This window comes from Ranitomeya variabilis, chromosome 3, assembly GCF_051348905.1.
Source record: "Ranitomeya variabilis isolate aRanVar5 chromosome 3, aRanVar5.hap1, whole genome shotgun sequence".
NCBI lineage: Eukaryota > Metazoa > Chordata > Amphibia > Anura > Dendrobatidae > Ranitomeya > Ranitomeya variabilis.
In genome coordinates, this window is record NC_135234.1 from 768,096,242 (window position 1) to 768,114,948 (window position 18,707).

The 18,707-nt window shown below is 50.2% G+C and overlaps 1 pseudogene across 1 annotated transcript in view; it reads left to right on the forward strand.

Moving 5' to 3' along the window:
• LOC143817409 (uncharacterized) overlaps positions 1 to 18,707 on the forward strand; it is a 38,110-nt pseudogene that overhangs the window by 11,828 nt on the left and 7,575 nt on the right. The window contains exons 2-5 of the transcript XR_013224136.1: positions 6,260 to 6,297; positions 6,449 to 6,590; positions 6,867 to 7,021; positions 9,581 to 9,651. The product of XR_013224136.1 is annotated as an uncharacterized LOC143817409 (transcript). The remainder of the gene's footprint in view (positions 1 to 6,259; positions 6,298 to 6,448; positions 6,591 to 6,866; positions 7,022 to 9,580; positions 9,652 to 18,707) is intronic.

Here is an 18,707-nt window from a genome sequence, read left to right on the forward strand (position 1 = left end):
CGTCACCTCTTACTGACCCCTCATCTCCCTCCCCCGGTCCTGTCACTCCCCACTGACCCCTCTCCCCCGGTCCTGTCACTCCCCACTGACCCCTCATCCCTCTCCCCCGGTCCTGTCACTCCCCACTGACCCCTCATCCCCCTCCTCCGGTCCTGTCGCTCCCCACTGACTCCTCATCCCTCTCTCCCGGTCCTGTCGCTCCCCACTGACCTCTCATCCCCTTCCCCCGGTCCTGTCTCTCCCCACTGATCCCTCATCCCCCGGTCCTGTCACTCACCACTGACCCCTCCTCCAGTCCTGTCACTCTCCACTGACTCCTCATCCCTCTCCCCCCGGTCCTGTCACTCCCCACTGACCCCTCATCCCCCTCCCCTGGTCCTGTCGCTCCCCACTGACCCCTCATCCCTCTCCCCCGGTCCTGTCGCTCCCCACTGACCCCTCATCCCTCTCCCCCGGTCCTGTCGCTCCCCACTGACCCCTCATCCCTCTCCCCCGGTCCTGTCGCTCCCCACTGACCCCTCATCCCTCTCCCCCGGTCCTGTCGCTCCCCACTGACTGCTCATCCCTCTCCCCCGGTCCTGTCGCTCCCCACTGAACCCTCATCCCTCTCCCCCGGTCCTGTCGCTCCCCACTGACCCCTCATCCCTCTCCCCCGGTCCTGTCGCTCCCCACTGACCCCTCATCCCCCTCCCCGGTGCTGTCACTCCCCACTGACCCTTCATTCCCCTCCCCTGGTCCTGTCACCTCTTACTGACCCCTCATCTCCCTCCCCCGGTCCTGTCACTCCCCACTGACCCCTCATCCCTCTCCCTCGGTCCTGTCACTCCTCACTGACCCCTCATCCCTCTCCCCCGGTCCTGTCACTCCCCACTGACCCCTCATCCCTCTCCCCCGGTCCTGTCACTCCCCACTGACCCCTCATCCCCCTCCTCCGGTCCTGACGCTCCCCACTGACTCCTCATCCCTCTCCCCCGGTCCTGTCGCTCCCCACTGACCCCTCATCCCTCTCCCCCGGTCCTGTCACTCCCCACTGACCCCTCATCCCCCTCCCCGATGCTGTCACTCCCCACTGACCCTTCATTCCCCTCCCCTGGTCCTGTCACCTCTTACTGACCCCTTATCTCCCTCCCCCGGTCCTGTCACTCCCCACTGACCCCTCATCTCTCTCCCCCGGTCCTGTCACTCCCCACTGACTCCTCATCCCTCTCCCCCGGTCCTGTCACTCCCCATCCCCCTCCCCTGGTCCTGTCACCTCTTACTGACCCCTCATCCCCCTCCCCCGGTCCTGTCACTCACCACTGACCCCTCCCCCCCTCCCCTGGTCCTGTCACCTCTTACTGACCCCTTATCTCCCTCCCCCGGTCCTGTCACTCCCCACTGACCCCTCATCTCTCTCCCCCGGTCCTGTCACTCCCCACTGACCCCTCATCCCCCTCCCCCGGTCCTGTCACTCACCACTGACCCCTCCCCCCCTCCCCTGGTCTTGTCACCTCTTACTGACCCCTCATCCCCCTCCCCTGGTCTTGTCACCTCTTACTGATCCCTCATCTCCCTTCCCTGGTCCTGTCACTCCCCACTGACCCCCCATCCCCATCCCCCTCCCCCGGTCCTGTCACTCCCCACTGACCCCTCATCCCCCTCCCCCGGTCCTGTCACTCCCTACAGACCCCTCATCCCCCTCCCCCGGTCCTGTCACTCCCCACTGACCCAAAAGTGACTAATACAAGACTGCGCAATTTGCCCGGAGTAGTTATTGGGAGACACAACCCTCCTCACTTTGCGCTTCTCATAAATGAGGAGATAAGTGACGGATGGTTCCTCCTTGTACGATGTTCTGCAGCGTCATCATCATTTTAGCCTAACGCTCATGATCTCTGCTTGTAGTGAATAGTGGCAGAACCTGAACAGTCCTGATGCTCCTCACAGCTGAGGGTTTGTTACAGGTGGATGCACAGCTCCGACAATCCTCTTGGAGGGTTGGGGGTCCATTCACTGCGGGGGAGGGTGACCCTGCACCTGTCTGTCAGCGGGGAAGGAGATACATGTTCTCCTAGTTTAGCTGTTTGTTACAATGTATCAGTTTGTGACATTAGAGGATTATCCAGACTAGATACAACTGTAACAAACCCTCAGCTGAGAGCAGGATTTGGACAGGAAGGATTTTCAGCCTCTGGATGTCAGCTGGAACATTTTCATTTGCGGACAGCAAGCAGAGATCTAGTCAGCGCTGAGAAGGTTAAATCTACAGCATGAAGTTAGATGTCCATTCCCTGGTCGAGCTGTGAGCGGATGAGGGTGGTAGTGAGGACGCTGCTGGTTGTGCTCCGATCTCTGCTGTGTCTGAGCAGATGAGGGTGGTAGTGAGGACACTGCTGGTTGTGCTCCGATCTCTGCTGTGTCTGAGCGGATGAGGGTGGTAGTGAGGATGCTGCTGGTTGTGCTCCGATCTCTCGGCTGTGAGCGGATGAGGGTGGTAATGAGGACGCTGCTGGTTGTGCTCAGATCTCTGCTGTGTCTGAGCGGATGAGGGTGGTAGTGAGGACGCTGCTGGTTGTGTTCCGATCTCTGCTGTGAGCGGATGAGGGTGGTAGTGAGGACGCTGCTGGTTGTACTCAGATCTCTGCTGTGTCTGAGCGGATGAGGGTGGTAGTGAGGACGCTGCTGGTTGTGCTCAGATCTCTGCTGTGTCTGAGCGGATGAGGGTGGTAGTGAGGACGCTGCTGGTTGTGCTCAGATCTCTGCTGTGTCTGAGCGGATGAGGGTGGTAGTGAGGACGCTGCTGGTTGTGCTCTCATCTCTGCTGTGTCTGAGCAGATGAGGGTGATAGTGAGGACGCTGCTGGTTGTGCTCCGATCTCTGCTGTGAGCGGATGAGGGTGGTAGTGAGGACGCTGCTGGTTGTGCTCTCATCTCTGCTGTGTCTGAGCGGATGAGGGTGGTAGTGAGGACGCTGCTGGTTGTGCTCCGATCTCTCTGCTGTGAGCGGATGAGGGTGGTAGTGAGGACGCTGCTGGTTGTGCTCCGATCTCTCGGCTGTGAGCGGATGAGGGTGGTAGTGAGGACGCTGCTGGTTGTGCTCAGATCTCTGCTGTGTCTGAGCAGATGAGGGTGGTAGTGAGGACGCTGCTGGTTGTGCTCTCATCTCTGCTGTGTCTGAGCGGATGAGGGTGGTAGTGAGGACGCTGCTGTTTGTGCTCCGATCTCTCTGCTGTGAGCGGATGAGGGTGGTAGTGAGGACGCTGCTGTTTGTGCTCCGATCTCTCAGCTGTGAGCGGATGAGGGTGGTAGTGAGGACGCTGCTGGTTGTGCTCTGATCTCTCTGCTGTGAGCGGATGAGGGTGGTAGTGAGGACGCTGCTGGTTGTGCTCCGATCTCTGCTGTGTATGAGCGGATGAGGGTGGTAGTGAGGACGCTGCTGGTTGTGCTCAGATCTCTGCTGTGTTTGAGCGGATGAGGGTGGTAGTGAGGACGCTGCTGGTTGTACTCAGATCTCTGCTGTGTCTGAGCGGATGAGGGTGGTAGTGAGGACGCTGCTGGTTGTGCTCTCATCTCTGCTGTGTCTGAGCGGATGAGGGTGGTAGTGAGGACGCTGCTGGTTGTGCTCTCATCTCTGCTGTGTCTGAGCGGATGAGGGTGGTAGTGAGGACGCTGCTGGTTGTGCTCCGATCTCTCTGCTGTGAGCGGATGAGGGTGGTAGTGAGGACGCTGCTGGTTGTGCTCCGATCTCTCGGCTGTGAGCGGATGAGGGTGGTAGTGAGGACGCTGCTGGTTGTGCAGCGCCCCAGAGTCCTGGTCGTTGCAGTACTGTGGCTCCGCCACTAAGGGGAGCTATGGTACGTCCGATGGCACTGAAGGAGTTCATCTGACCAGGTATCACAGACACCAATACATTTCACAGCTGGGCCTCCGGGGGGAGCTAAGGGTTCTATTCATTAGGCCACTCCCCACCATTGTGGGTAAACTGGGGGTCAGGCAGGAAGTTAGTTCAGAAAGCTGACTGGATTGAACGAAGCAACACCTTGTGGCAGAGGGTGTTGTAGAGGAAGAGACAGTAGGGTCTCTGCCAGGGGTGGGACCCTGACAGAGGCTTGGCATTGGAAAGAACGTAACGGGTCCGCGCCAGCTCCTGGAAGCGGCGGGACTCAAGGAAGGACTAGAAGAGAGATATATTGTGCTGAGTGAGAAACGAAGTCAAAGCGAAAAGGAGAATACCAGTAGGGGTTATGCTGAAAGAGGCAGCACCTTACTGAGGCGCATTACCGGTGGCCGGAACGCCGAGGGAGTATTACAATATCTAGCTTCAAGCAATACTCTAAACAGCGGCAGGACAGTCAGTCTCAGGCGGGCTGTCTACCACATATCACCTACGAAGTCTTGGGAGGCAATTGCGGGAGAGGGGCGTCTCTAGGGTCCCGGAAGAACTCCAGGCCTATCCGACAAACGGGTGCCGTTCCAACCTGAATAACAGGGGGGGATGGAATACTAGAAGAACATCATTTAATCGAGTTGTGAGGGAACTTAAGAAACAGACACAACCGTTGTGGGGTACTTTCCGTGAGCACAGCAGGGAAGGACTACAACACATAGCGCTAGAAGGAAGGCACCGATTTCCACCTGGGAGGAGAACTCTGGAAGTGCCATTGGACCGGCCGGACTTGCGCAGCCTGGTGAACCGTATTCTGGACTGAGGACCCAGAGATCTCCAGTAAAGAGGTAAAGAGACTGCAACCTGGTGTCCTCGTTATTTACCGCGACCTGCACCCCACAACTGCACCACCATTATCACCACTAACTGTACCGGACGTCCCCCACTGACAGACAGGGCCACGGACCGGGTCTAGCCACCGTGACAACCCCAGGACTGAGACCTAGAGGCCCGGCTCCGGGTACCCCTCGGCCCTGCGGCGGTGTGGGGGCGCTCCAGTTGTGCTCAGATCTCTGCTGTGTCTGAGCAGATGAGGGTGGTAGTGAGGACGCTGCTGGTTGTGCTCCAATCTCTGCTGTGTCTGAGCGGATGAGGGTGGTAGTGAGGACGCTGCTGGTTGTGCTTCGATCTCTCGGCTGTGAGCGGATGAGGGTGGTAGTGAGGACGCAGCTGGTTGTGCTCAGATCTCTGCTGTGTCTGAGCAGATGAGGGTGGTAGTGAGGACGCTGCTGGTTGTGCTCAGATCTCTGCTGTGTCTGAGCGGATGAGGGTGGTAGTGAGGACGCTGCTGGTTGTGCTCCGATCTCTGCTGTGTCTGAGCGGATGAGGGTGGTAGTGAGGACGCTGCTGGTTGTGCTCCGATCTCTGCTGTGTCTGAGCGGATGAGGGTGGTAGTGAGGACGCTGCTGGTTGTGCTCCGATCTCTCTGTTGTGAGCGGATGAGGGTGGTAGTGAGGACGCTGCTGGGTGTGCTCCGATCTCTGCTGTGTCTGAGCGGATGAGGGTGGTAGTGAGGACGCTGCTGGTTGTGCTCCGATCTCTGCTGGGTCTGAGCGGATGAGGGTGGTAGTGAGGACGCTGCTGGTTGTGTTCCGATCTCTGCTGTGTCTGAGCAGATGAGGGTGGTAGTGAGGACGCTGCTTGTTGTGCTCCGATCTCTGCTGGGTCTGAGCGGATGAGGGTGGTAGTGAGGATGCTGCTGGTTGTGCTCCGATCTCTGCTGGGTCTGAGTGGATGAGGATGGTAGTGAGGACGCTGCTGGTTGTGCTCCGATCTCTGCTGGGTGTGAGCGGATGAGGGTGGTAGTGATGACGCTGCTGGTTGTGCTCCGATCTCTGCTGTGTCTGAGCGGATGAGGGTGGTAGTGAGGACGCTGCTGGTTGTGCTCCGATCTCTGCTGTGTCTGAGCAGATGAGGGTGGTAGTGATGACGCTGCTGGTTGTGCTCCGATCTCTGCTGTGTCTGAGCGGATGAGGGTGGTAGTGATGACGCTGCTGGTTGTGCTCCGATCTCTGCTGTGTCTGAGCGGATGAGAGTGGTAGTGAGGACGCTGCTGGTTGTGCTCCGATCTCTGCTGTGTCTGAGCGGATGAGAGTGGTAGTGAGGACGCTGCTGGTTTTTGTCTTGACGCTGGGGATGTTTGTTCTCCCACTGCTGATTGCGGAGTGTGAACTGCGCTGTAACCTTCACTCTGCAGCCAGGACCTGGCTCCGGAGCTTGTGATGATCCTCTGTTGTAATGTGCCGCGTCTTATTACTGGGCCGTGAGGTCTCATGTACGAGGACGCTCGGCCCTCTCTGTTTCGGGGGCTTCACTGTCGCTTTCTTCCCAGCAGGTGGACCTGTCTGACCTCGCCCCGGAGGAGCGATGGAGGTGAGACGTCATTACTGCCTTTATATGCGGCAGTGACGGTGCGGACCAGGCCGTGGTGGACGTTTGTATGGGACTGACAGCCTCTTGCGCAGGATGTACAGGGGTTGTCGGCAGTAGTAGATGCTGTGCTATTATGTCTGTCTGGTTGCAGGGTGGAGCACGCCAGGATGCACGCCAAGCACCGTGGCCACGAGGCGATGCATGCGGAGATGGTCCTCATCCTCATCGCCACGCTGGTGGTGGCGCAGCTGCTGCTGGTGCAGTGGAAGCAGCGACACCCGCGCTCCTACAATGTAAGAGCTGACGTACGGTAAGAGGGGGGTGTCTGCAGCGCTGTGCGGCTCACGGACCCCCGTCACTGCCCGCACCGGCCCCAGGAGGTGACGCGTCCTGTGCCAGTCTGGGGCAGGAGTCAGAGCAGTGGTCTGCAGCCTGGACACCGCCGACAGCTGTTATACTCCAGTCACATCCGGAGCTGCAGCTTCTATTCAGCTGGAGGTTTGCCCCAACTGCAGCTGTGGATGTGACTGGTTGGTTGATCACATCTTGGGCTCTGTGTGTTCTCGCAGATGGTGACGCTGTTCCAGATGTGGATCGTTCCTGTGTATTTCACAGTGAAGCTGCACTGGTGGAGATTCCTGGGAATCTGGATCCTCTTCTCTCTGGTCACCGCATTTATTACCTACAAAGCCACAAGGAAACCACTGGAACAAACCACCCCCAGGTGAGCGCCACAGGCTGCAAGCAGAGACCCATAGGCCGGCGTCACACTCAGCGTAAGACAATACGGTCCGTTTTTTACGGCCGTAATACGGAGAAATGTTCCCAAAATATTGATCCGCAGGCAGGGTGTGTCAGCGTATTTTGCGCATGGCATCCTCCGTATGTAATCCGTATGGCATCCGTACTGCGAGATTTTCTCGCAGGCTTGCAAAACCGACATCTAATGGATTTATGTGCTCAAATGTTCGTTAAAACATATATACAGTGTGTGTGTGTATATATATATATATATATATATATATATATATATATATATATATATATATATATATATATACTAGATTGTGGCCCGATTCTAACGCATCGGGTATTCTAGAATATGCATGTCCCCGTAGTATATGGACAATGATGATTCCGATTGTGCCCGTCGCTGATTGGTCGAGGCAACCTTTTTGACATGATCGTCGCTATGGCAACCATTATGACATCTACATCGATACTGTGCCCGTCGCTGATTGGTCGAGGCCTGGCGGCAGAATGTGCCCGTCGCTGATTGGTCGAGGCAACCTTTATGACATCATCGTCGCCATGCTGTGCCCGTCTCTGATTGGTCGAGGCCTGGCGGCCTCGACCAATCGGAGACGCGGGATTTCCAGGACACACAGAAAGACAGACAGACAGACAGACAGACAAACGGAAAAACCCTTAGACAATTATATATATAGATATCCCTAAACCAAAAACGCCCTCTCGGCCAGCAGAGGGCCTACCTCTAAGCCACAACATATAAACCTATAAAAAACCTGCCAGGTTGCAAAATAAAGAACCCAAATGTAAATAAAATTTCGCAACCACACAGAAGAGGTAGCAAAGAACAAATGATTTTATTAAGATGACATAAACATAATAATGCAGAACTTTTAAATATGGACAAAAACGGTGAAAGGGAGGACGTGCCACTAATACCACCAGCAAAAGGAGATGTAAATGGGTTGCTGGGGGCGGACACAACACGTTCAGGCTTCCTGACCCCACCACCACGCTGGGGAATGCCCACAAATGAGACCAATGGCAAACAGTGATATACCTAAATAGCTAGAACCTCCAAATGGATGAATAAGAGTAGTATACAACCATATGTGTAGTGTTCAATAATAAAAAAGTCACTGCGCCAGGTCAAAGACAGGGCATAAAGATGTAACTAGCACCGGTACCTCCAGGTCTGAGGGAAAATGTATGCATGCTAAAGATGGTAAAGAACATTACCTTGAGACATGGTAGCGACCGGGCACCAGCGTGGTGTGGGCAGGAAGAGACCTCGACGTACGTTTCGCCTTAAGGGGCTTCGTCAGGAGGCGTGAATAAATGCTGGGTAGGTTGGGAATTATATAGGAGTGAGGGATAATATACTATCCAATCGGCGCGCACCCATCATGATGCGGAAGTCCCCGGCCGGCGGGTGCAGCGGCGCACCATGTGGCGTGGGCGGGAGGACGAACGTCATCTCCGCCCATCCCCATGGCAACGCCGCAAACACCCGGCCCGGCCGGGGGCACCGCAGCGCATGCGTGGGGCGCGCTCAGGATGAAAAGCCGATGCCGCCACTATAATAATGCAGCGGACTAGATGGGAAGGAGTGAAGAGGATGGGAGGGAGGTATAATGCCAGCTCGGCACACATCCATCATGATGTGGAAGTCCCCGGCCGGCGGATGCAGCAGCGCACCATGGGGCGTGGGCGGGAAGACAAACGTCATCTCCGCCCATCCCCACGGCAACGCCGCAAACACCCGACCCCGCCGGGACCACCACAGCGCATTCGTGGGGCGCGCCGAGAGAGAAGAGCCAAAACCGAAACTGAAATACAGCGGACTAAATTGGAAGAAGAGAAAGAAGTGGTATGCTGTCAGATCCATCATAATGTGGAAAACCTCGGCCGGCGGATGCAGCAGCGCACCGTGGGGCGTGGGCGGGAGGACGGCGTCATCTCCGCCCATCCCCACGGCAACGCCGCAAACACCCGCCACGGCCGGGGGCGCCACAGCGCATGCGTGGGACGCGCTCCGGACCGAAGGATAGATAAATAAGGCTAATATCACAGATGGTAAAGCGGGCTATACAAGCAAAGAAAGAAATAAGACAGGCAAGAAAATGCACAGGCACACCACTACCGAGAGGCAATTAATAGAGCCACAGGGTAAAATACATTTCAATTACAAAATAATAATATACTAAGGTGTGCCCTGCCTAACATGGGATTGCAGAGTATGAACAAAATATGAAAATCACTAATAAAGAAAGAAAATAGAGGTAATGCCAAAATTTCACACTCTGCAAAACCACGCATCACCACATCAGGAAACTATAACAAAAATATACACTACTAAATAGGTGGCGTACAGAACAGCATAATAATACTGGTGGTGATGACACCACTCATTGTAACCCGATTAGCTGAAGTCCATAATAGATCATGAAACATTAAGATAGAATGGGACCCAGACAATGGTTAATAAGAAACAATAGTCCCAAAATTGATGAAATACTTCTTCTTCCAATAGGCACGGCATCCCGCTCGGCAAAATCCACCACGAGATCCCACCGTATAGAACAGATCACGAACAGAGAACAGGTAAGTATCTGAATAAAAATATGAAAGAGTAACACTCAATACCAGTATGAGACACACAAAAATAACTTCAAAAAAGCAAACAAAAAAAGACCCAGCACACATAAGGAAATTAACATTAAAAATTAATTAAAAACAGCCTGAAGTTATAGAAAAGGCTTGAAACTGATAGCCTCGTTGAGGCCAATTGGTGAAAGGGTGCACAGGTTAACCATCCAGCGTGTCTCCTTTTGGAGGAGCCTCTGTCTGATGTTGCCACCACGAATCCCCATATAGACGTGGTCAATGCCACAAAAGCTCAAACCCTTGGGGTTACTGTGGTGGAACTCAAAAAAATGTCTAGGAATAGACTTCAACAAAAGAGGCTCAGAACATGTAGCCGAATTTCTAATGTCCCTGATGTGTTCCTGAACACGAATTTTGAAGGCCCTCGTTGTCATGCCAATGTAAATGCGTTCACACGGACATTTGGCATAGTAAACAACGGCTTCTGTGTTGCACGTAATATGGTGCACAATCTTGTATGTCCTATTCCCAGCGGAGTTAGTAAACTCCTTAGTTTTAGGGATATATTTACAGGCTGAGCAGCTACCACACGGGAAGCAGCCCCAAGGGGGGCCCTTGGAAGTAACACCAAAAGAATCAAACGGGCTACTTTTAGGGGGAACATAATGACTACTGCAGAGTGTATCACGCAGCGTGCGGGACCTCCGCCATGTAATGAGTGGATGCGGAGTCAATTGTCCAGACAGGTCCTTATCTGTCAGGAGAACCGGCCAGTGTCTTCTGAAGATATCATTAATTTTTGACCAGTTCGAATTGAACTGAGTAATGAAACGTGGTGTTGAAGCGTCATTAGTTCCAGATCTCCTAGATGATCCTGCCAGAAGGGAAGCCCTGTCTGAACGTAAAGCCCGCAAGTGCCCTCGCTGGATATCCGCCTGTTTGTAGCCCCTATCCTTAAACCGACGTGTGAGCTCACCCGCCTGCCTAGAGAAAGTAGCATCACTGGAACAGATTCTGCGGGCCCGCAGAAACTGTCCAATGGGTATGGAGCTCTTAAGTTTAGGAGGATGGGATGAGGAGAAATGTAACAATGCGTTGGTGGAGGTGCTCTTGCGAAAAACATCAGTGGCTATAGAACCGTCCGACAACTTGGAGATGGCCAGATCCAAAAAGTCAATGGAAACCTGCCTATACTTCCAAGTCAGTCTAATATTCAGTGTGTTAATATTAAGGCGGTTAAGAAAGATATCTAGCTGCGACGTGGAGCCCTGCCAAATAAAGAAAATATCGTCGATATACCGTAGCCACGAGATGACGGATATGTCATTGATACACATATATATATATTCTGTATTTATATTTAATTCAGCGCGAGATATGTGAAAAGCCGGTAATTTAATTGCCGGCTTTTCATTTCTCCTTCACAAACCCGACAGGATATGAGACATGATTACATACAGTAAACCATCTCATATCCCCTTTTTTTTTTTGCATATTCCACACTACTAATGTTAGTAGTGTGTATGTGCACAATTTGGGCGCTGTAGCTGCTATTGGATTAATAATGGATAGGTGACATAATTGACACCTCTCCATTATTAATCTGGCTTAATGTCACCTTACAATAGCAAGGTGGCATTAACCCTTCATTACCCCATATCCCACCGCTACACGGGAGTGGGAAGAGAGTGGCCAAGTGCCAGAATAGGCGCATCTTCCAGATGTGCCTTTTCTGGGGTGGCTGGGGGCAGATGTTTGTAGCCAGGGGGGGCCAATAACCATGGACCCTGTCCTGGCTATTAATATCTGCCCTCAGTCACTGGCTTTACCACTCTGGCGGAGAAAATTGCGCAGGAGCCCATACCAATTTTTTCCGCCAATTAACCCTTTATTTTACAAAATACAGTGCCCAAATTTTGCACATACACACTACTAACATTAGTAGTGTGGAATATGCAAAAAAAAAAAGGATATGAGATGGTTTACTGTATGTAACCATGTCTCATATCCTGTCGGGTTTGTGCAGGAGAAAGAAAAAGCCGGCAATTGAATTACCAGCTTTTCACTAACACCGCTGCGTATTTCTCGCAAGTCACACTGCTGGTCCGTGTGGAATCCGTATTTTTCTCGCCCCCATAGACTTTCATTGGCGATTTTTTTATTTTTTATTTTTTTTGCGCAATACGGTGACAAACGCAGCATGCTGCGATTTTCTACGGCCGTACAAGACCATATATTACGGATGCGTAATATATGGCTGATAGGAGCTGGGCCATAGAGAATAATTGGGCCGTGTGTTATGCGTATTTTACGGACGTAGTTTATGCGCTCATACGTCCGTAAAACTCGCTAGTGTGATGCCGGCCTTATAGGTACAGGGTGGTGCAGGGACCAGGCGAGGCCCTGTGCCGACCAGAAATGAGATGGGTCATTCAGCGGCATGTCCACCTCTCTGTAACATTACACAGCACATGAAGGGTTAATGAAAAGTGGAGTCACTGTCTCCATACATTACTTATACTGATCCTGTATTACAGTCTCCAGTGCTGCACTCACTATTCTACTGGTGCAGTCACTGTGTACATACATTACATTACTGATCCTGAGTTACATCCTGTATTATACTCCAGAGCTGCACTCACTATTCTGCTGGTGCAGTCACTGTGTACATACATCACATTACTGATCCTGAGTTACATCCTGTATTATACCCCAGAGCTGCACTCACTATTCTACTGGTGCAGTCACTGTGTACATACATTACATTACTGATCCTGAGTTACCTCCTGTATTATACTCCAGAGCTGCACTCACTATTCTGCTGGTGCAGTCACTGTGTACATACATTACATTACTGATCCTGAGTTACATCCTGTATTATACTCCAGAGCTGCACTCACTATTCTGCTGGTGCAGTCACTGTGTACATACATCACATTACTGATCCTGAGTTACATCCTGTATTATACCCCAGAGCTGCACTCACTATTCTACTGGTGCAGTCACTGTGTACATACATTACATTACTGATCCTGAGTTACCTCCTGTATTATACTCCAGAGCTGCACTCACTATTCTGCTGGTGCAGTCACTGTGTACATACATTACATTACTGATCCTGAGTTACATCCTGTATTATACCCCAGAGCTGCACTCACTATTCTGCTGGTGCAGTCACTGTGTACATATATTACATTACTGATCCTGAGTTACCTCCTGTATTATACCCCAGAGCTGCACTCACTATTCTGCTGGTGCAGTCACTGTGTACATACATTACATTACTGATCCTGAGTTACATCCTGTATTATACCCCAGAGCTGCACTCACTATTCTGCTGGTGCAGTCACTGTGTACATATATTACATTACTGATCCTGAGTTACCTCCTGTATTATACCCCAGAGCTGCACTCACTATTCTGCTGGTGCAGTCACTGTGTACATACATTACATTACTGATCCTGAGTTACATCCTGCATTATACCCCAGAGCTGCACTCCTATTCATAGATAACATAGTTATTAAGGTTGAAGGAAGACTTTAAGTCCATCTAGTCCAACTCATAGCCTAACCTAACATGCCCTAACATGTTGATCCAGAGGAAGGCAAAAAAAACACACGTGGCAAAGAGTAAGCTCCACATTGGGGAAAAAAATTCCTTCCCGACTCCACATACGGCAATCAGATTAGTTCCCTGGATCAATGCCCTATCAAGGAATCTAGTGTATATACCCTGTAACATTATACTTTTCCAGAAAGGCATCCAGTCCCCTCTTAAATGTAAGTAACGAATCGCTCATTACAACATCATACGGCAGAGAGTTCCATAGTCTCACTGCTCTTACAGTAAAGAATCCGCGTCTGTTATTATGCTTAAACCTTTTCTCCTCCAGACGTAGAGGATGCCCCCTTGTCCCTGTCTCAGGTCTATGATTAAAAAGATCATCAGAAAGGTCTTTGTACTGTCCCCTCATATACAGTTAGGTCCATATATATTTGGACAGAGACAACATTTTTATAATTTTGGTTATAGACATTACCACAATGAATTTTAAACAAAGCAATTCAGATGCAGTTGAAGTTCAGACTTTCAGCTTCCATTTGAGGGTATCCACATTAAAATTGGATGAAGGGTTTAGGAGTTTCAGCTCCTTAACATGTGCCACCCTGTTTTTAAAGGGACCAAAAGTAATTGGACAATTGACTCCAAGGCTATTTCATGGACAGGTGTGGGCAATCCCTTCGTTATGTCATTCTCAATTAAGCAGATAAAAGGCCTGGAGGTGATTTTAGGTGTGGTGCATGCATTTGGAAGGTTTTGCTGTGAAGTAAACATGCGGTCAAAGGAGCTCTCCATGTAGATGAAACAAGCCATCCTTAAGCCGCGAAAACAGAAAAAACCCATCCGAGAAATTGCTACAATATTAGGAGTGGCAAAATCTACAGTTTGTTACATCCTGAGAAAGAAAGCACTGGTGAACTCATCAATGCAAAAAGACCTGGGCGCCCACGGAAGACAACAGTGGTGGATGATCGCAGAATAATCTCCATGGTGAAGAGAAACCCCTTCACAACAGCCAACCAAGTGACCAACACTCTCCAGGAGGTCGGCGTATCAATATCCAAATCTACCATAAAGAGAAGACGGCATGAAAGTAAATACAGAGGGTTAACTGCACGGTGCAGCCACTCATAAGCATCAAGAATAAAAAGGCTAGACTGGACTATGCTAAAAAACATCTAAAAAAGCCAGCACAGTTCTGGAAGAACATTCTTTGGACAGATGAAACCAAGATCAACCTCTACCAGAATGATGGCAAGAGAAAAGTATGGTGAAGGCGTGGTACAGCTCATGATCCAAAGCATACCACATCATCAGTAAAACACGGCGGAGGCAGTGTGATGGCTTGGGCATGCATGGCTGCCAGTGGCACTGGGTCACTAGTGTTTATGGATGATGTGACACAGGACTGAATTCTGAGGTCTTCAGAGCCGCCATACTGTGTGCTCAGATCCAGCCAAATGCAGCCAAACTGATTGGTCGTCGTTTCATACTACAGATGGACAATGACCCAAAACATGAAGCCAAAGCAACCCAGGAGTTTATTAAAGCAAAGAAGTGGAATATTTTTGAATGGCCAGAGTCAGTCACCTGATCTCAACCCAATTGAGCAGCATTTCACTTGTTAAAGACTAAACTTCAGACAGAAAGGCCCACAAACAAACAGCAACTGAAAACCACCGCAGTGAAGGCCTGGCAGAGCATCAAAAAGGAGGAAACACAGCGTCTGGTGATGGCCATGAGTTCAAGACTTCAGGCAGTTATTGCCAACAAAGGGTTTTCAACCAAGTACTAAAAATGAACATTTTATTTAAAATTATTGAATCTGTCCAATTACTTTTGGTCCCTTTAAAAACAGGGTGGCACATGTTAAGGAGCTGAAACTTCTAAACCCTTCATCCAATTTTAATGTGGATACCCTCAAATGAAAGCTGAAAGTCTGAACTTCAACTGCATCTGAATTGTTTTGTTTAAAATTCATTGTGGTAATGTCTATAACCAAAATTAGAAAAATGTTGTCTCTGTCCAAATATATATGGACCTAACTGTATTTATACATTAACATAAGATCACCCCTTAGTCTTCGTTTTTCCAAACTAAATAGCCTTAAGTGTAATAACCTATCTTGGTATTGCAGACCCCCCAGTCCTCTAATAACCTCGGTCGCTCTTCTCTGCACCCGCTCCAGTTCAGCTATGTCTTTCTTATACACCGGAGACCAGAACTGTGCACAGTATTCTAAGTGTGGTCGCACTAGTGACTTGTATGGAGGTAAAATTATGTTCTCCTCATGAGCATCTATGCCTCTTTTAATACATCCCATTATTTTATTTGGCTTTGTAGCAGCTGCCTGACACTGGCCACTGAATATGAGTTTGTCATCCATCGATACACCCAGGTCTTTTTCATTGACGGTTTTGCCCAAAGTTTTAGAATTAAGCACATAGTTATACATCTTATTACTTCTACCCAAGTGCATGACCTTACATTTATCCCCATTGAAGCTCATTTGCCATTTATCAGCCCAAGCTTCTAGTTTACATAAATCATCCTGTAATATAAAATTGTCCTCCTCTGTATTGATTACCCTGCAGAGTTTAGTGTCATCTGCAAATATTGAAATTCTACTCTGAATGCCCCCTACAAGGTCATTAATAAATATGTTAAAAAGAAGAGGGCCCAATACTGACCCCTGTGGTACCCCACTGCTAACCACGACCCAGTCCGAGTGTGCTCCATTAATAACCACCCTTTGTTTCCTATCCTTGAGCCAGCTCTCAACCCACTTGCACATATTTTCCCCTATCCCCATTATTCTCATTTTATGTATCAACCTTTTGTGTGGCACCGAATCAAAAGCTTTTGAAAAGTCCATATACACTATGTCCACTGGGTTCCCTTGGTCCAGTCCGGAACTTACCTCTTCATAGAAGCTGATCAGATTAGTCTGACAGGACCGGTCCCTAGTAAACCCGTGCTGATACTGGGTCATGAGGTTATTCCTCTTCAGATACTCCAGTATAGCATCCCTTAGAATGCCCTCCAGGATTTTACCCACAGTAGAGGTGAAGCTTACTGGCCTATAATTTCCGAGTTCAGTTTTTGTCCCCTTTTTGAATATTGGCACCACATTTGCTATATGCCAGTCCTGTGGTACAGACCCTGTTATTATGGACTCTTTAAAGATTAAAAATAATGGTCTATGGGGGGGCGAGGCCTAGAGCGCTATGTGAGCGGACGTGTGTCGGATCCCTCTCCCCGCACCGCTCTCAGTGATACCCTTTGTAGGCGCCGCCGAACGCTGAAATAGGGCAGGGTTGTGACGCAAGACCCGGTGAGCGGAGGAGAATACCCGGTGCTGTGTGGAGTGAGGAGCGGTGATGCCACGCCGAAAACAGTCGGCGCCTGCGGTTGGCGCGAAAATCCAAGATGGCGCCATGGCCGAGGAGGAGGTGGCAAGTGCCAGCGCTGCATACCGCAAGAGGCTGGAGGTAATAGCCCGGCTGGAGCGGTTTGCCCGCACAGAGGAGGGGGGGGTGCCCTGTTACTGGAGGCTGATGTTGAGGGTCCTGGAGCGAAGGGGGACCCACAGAGGCAGCGGAGAGGAGGGGATGATGATATCAGTGAGGTGGAGGAGCAGAGGTCCCCGTCGAGGGAGCAGGAAATGCATGGAGCTGAATGTCGGACATCTGCTGCTAGACCAGTGCAGGCTAATGTTTCTGCTGATGTGGAGCAGACCAATGCAGAGGAACCAACGCTGCAGAATATTTTTTCTGTTATATACTGCAAATCTGCTTTGGCCGCATTAAACCTAAGGGTGGATGACTTAAAAGTTGAAATGCAGTCCCTTAACTCTGCCATGCGTAAGGTGGAGAAAAGAGTTGAGGTGGTTGAGGAACGTGTGGGCGGTGTGGAGGACCAAACAAATGAACTGCTAAAAAGGGAAAAGAAATATATCCAACGCATTGCAGAATTGGAATTTTAAACTGATGACTTGGAAAACCGCTCCCGAAGGAACAATTTGAGAATAATCGGAGTGCCAGAAAAAGTGGAAGGGAGTAATCCCACTGAATATATTGAAGCATGGCTTAAAAATTCGGTGGGTGGTGATGGCCTCACTGATCACTTTGCGGTGGAAAGGGCTCATAGAGTCCCCACTCGGCCCCTGCCGCCTGGCTCTGCTCCTCGTGCTATACTGGCAAAAATTTTGAACTACCGTGACCGTGAAACCTTGCTAAGGAAGGCTAGGATCAGCGATGGCCTAAGTATAAATGGAAATCGGATCTCGGTCTACCCGGATTACTCGTCGTCAGTGCAAAAACTCAGAATGAAGTTTGGTGAAGTCAAGCGACGGCTCCGAGAACTGGACTTGAAATATTCGATGCTTTTTCCGGCTAAGCTCAGGGTAGTGGCGCTGGACCGTGTACACTTTTTTCAAAGTCCGGAGGAGGCAACGCAGTGGCTGGACATTAATGCTAAGAAAATTGTCACAGAACGGAACCGATGAGAATGATCTTGAGGATCCGTAATTTTGCTGTTTTTCCACTTATTGATATTTGAACGAGTTTCGTGGTTATCAGATAGAATGCACCCAAATGTTAAAGTGTTGTGTTCGGCGGCGCAGTAAATAATCTATATCAAGTGTGGTGGGAGGGGGTGAGATGGACGGTTAAGGGCATAGTTCTAGGTTGTTAATTAGTGCTCTCAGTTCTCATATAGAGAAAGAAAGTTCGGTTTATTTGAATTCTATTGAGTTTTAGATGGGGGGGAGTTGGGGTGGTACAGGGGGGGGAGGGAGGGGGATATTGGCAGAGACCTGGGGGAGACCTTGTCCATTTACTATCTTTTCTTGAAGAAACGGGAGGTGATGCTAATATTTTAAGTTGGAATGTTAGGGGGCTAGCGGACGCTACTAAGCGGGCAGCAATATTTCAGTACTTATTGAAACAGAGGCCTTCGGTGATATGCTTACAAGAAACCCATCTGGTAGAGGAGAGAGTGGATATGCTGCAGAAGCGATGGGTGCGAAAGGCGTATCACTCGACGTTCTCTAATTATGCAAGAGGAGTGTCAATTTTGATTCATATAAATATCCCATTTGAGGAGATTGAGGTTAACGTTGATAAGGATGGTCAATATAGATTGTTAGTGTGCAACATTTTCAGTCGTTCAATCTGTATTGCTTCATTATATATACCCCGGCCATACTCTGGCAGGAAAATTCAGGAAATACTGGAACTTATGAGAAGATGGGATGGGGTTCCCCTTCTAGTGGTTGGAGATGTGAATAATATAATCAATGACCACTGGGACAAGAGTAATCACGCACTGATGCGTAGAGATGGGAATGACACTCCTTTTGGTAACTATCTCAGTGAAATAGGGTGGATTGACTTATGGCGGGTACGCAATGTTAACACATATTCTTATTCTTGTTATTCGACTACATACGGCTCTATGTCCTGGATTGATGTTGCTCTGGGGAAGGAT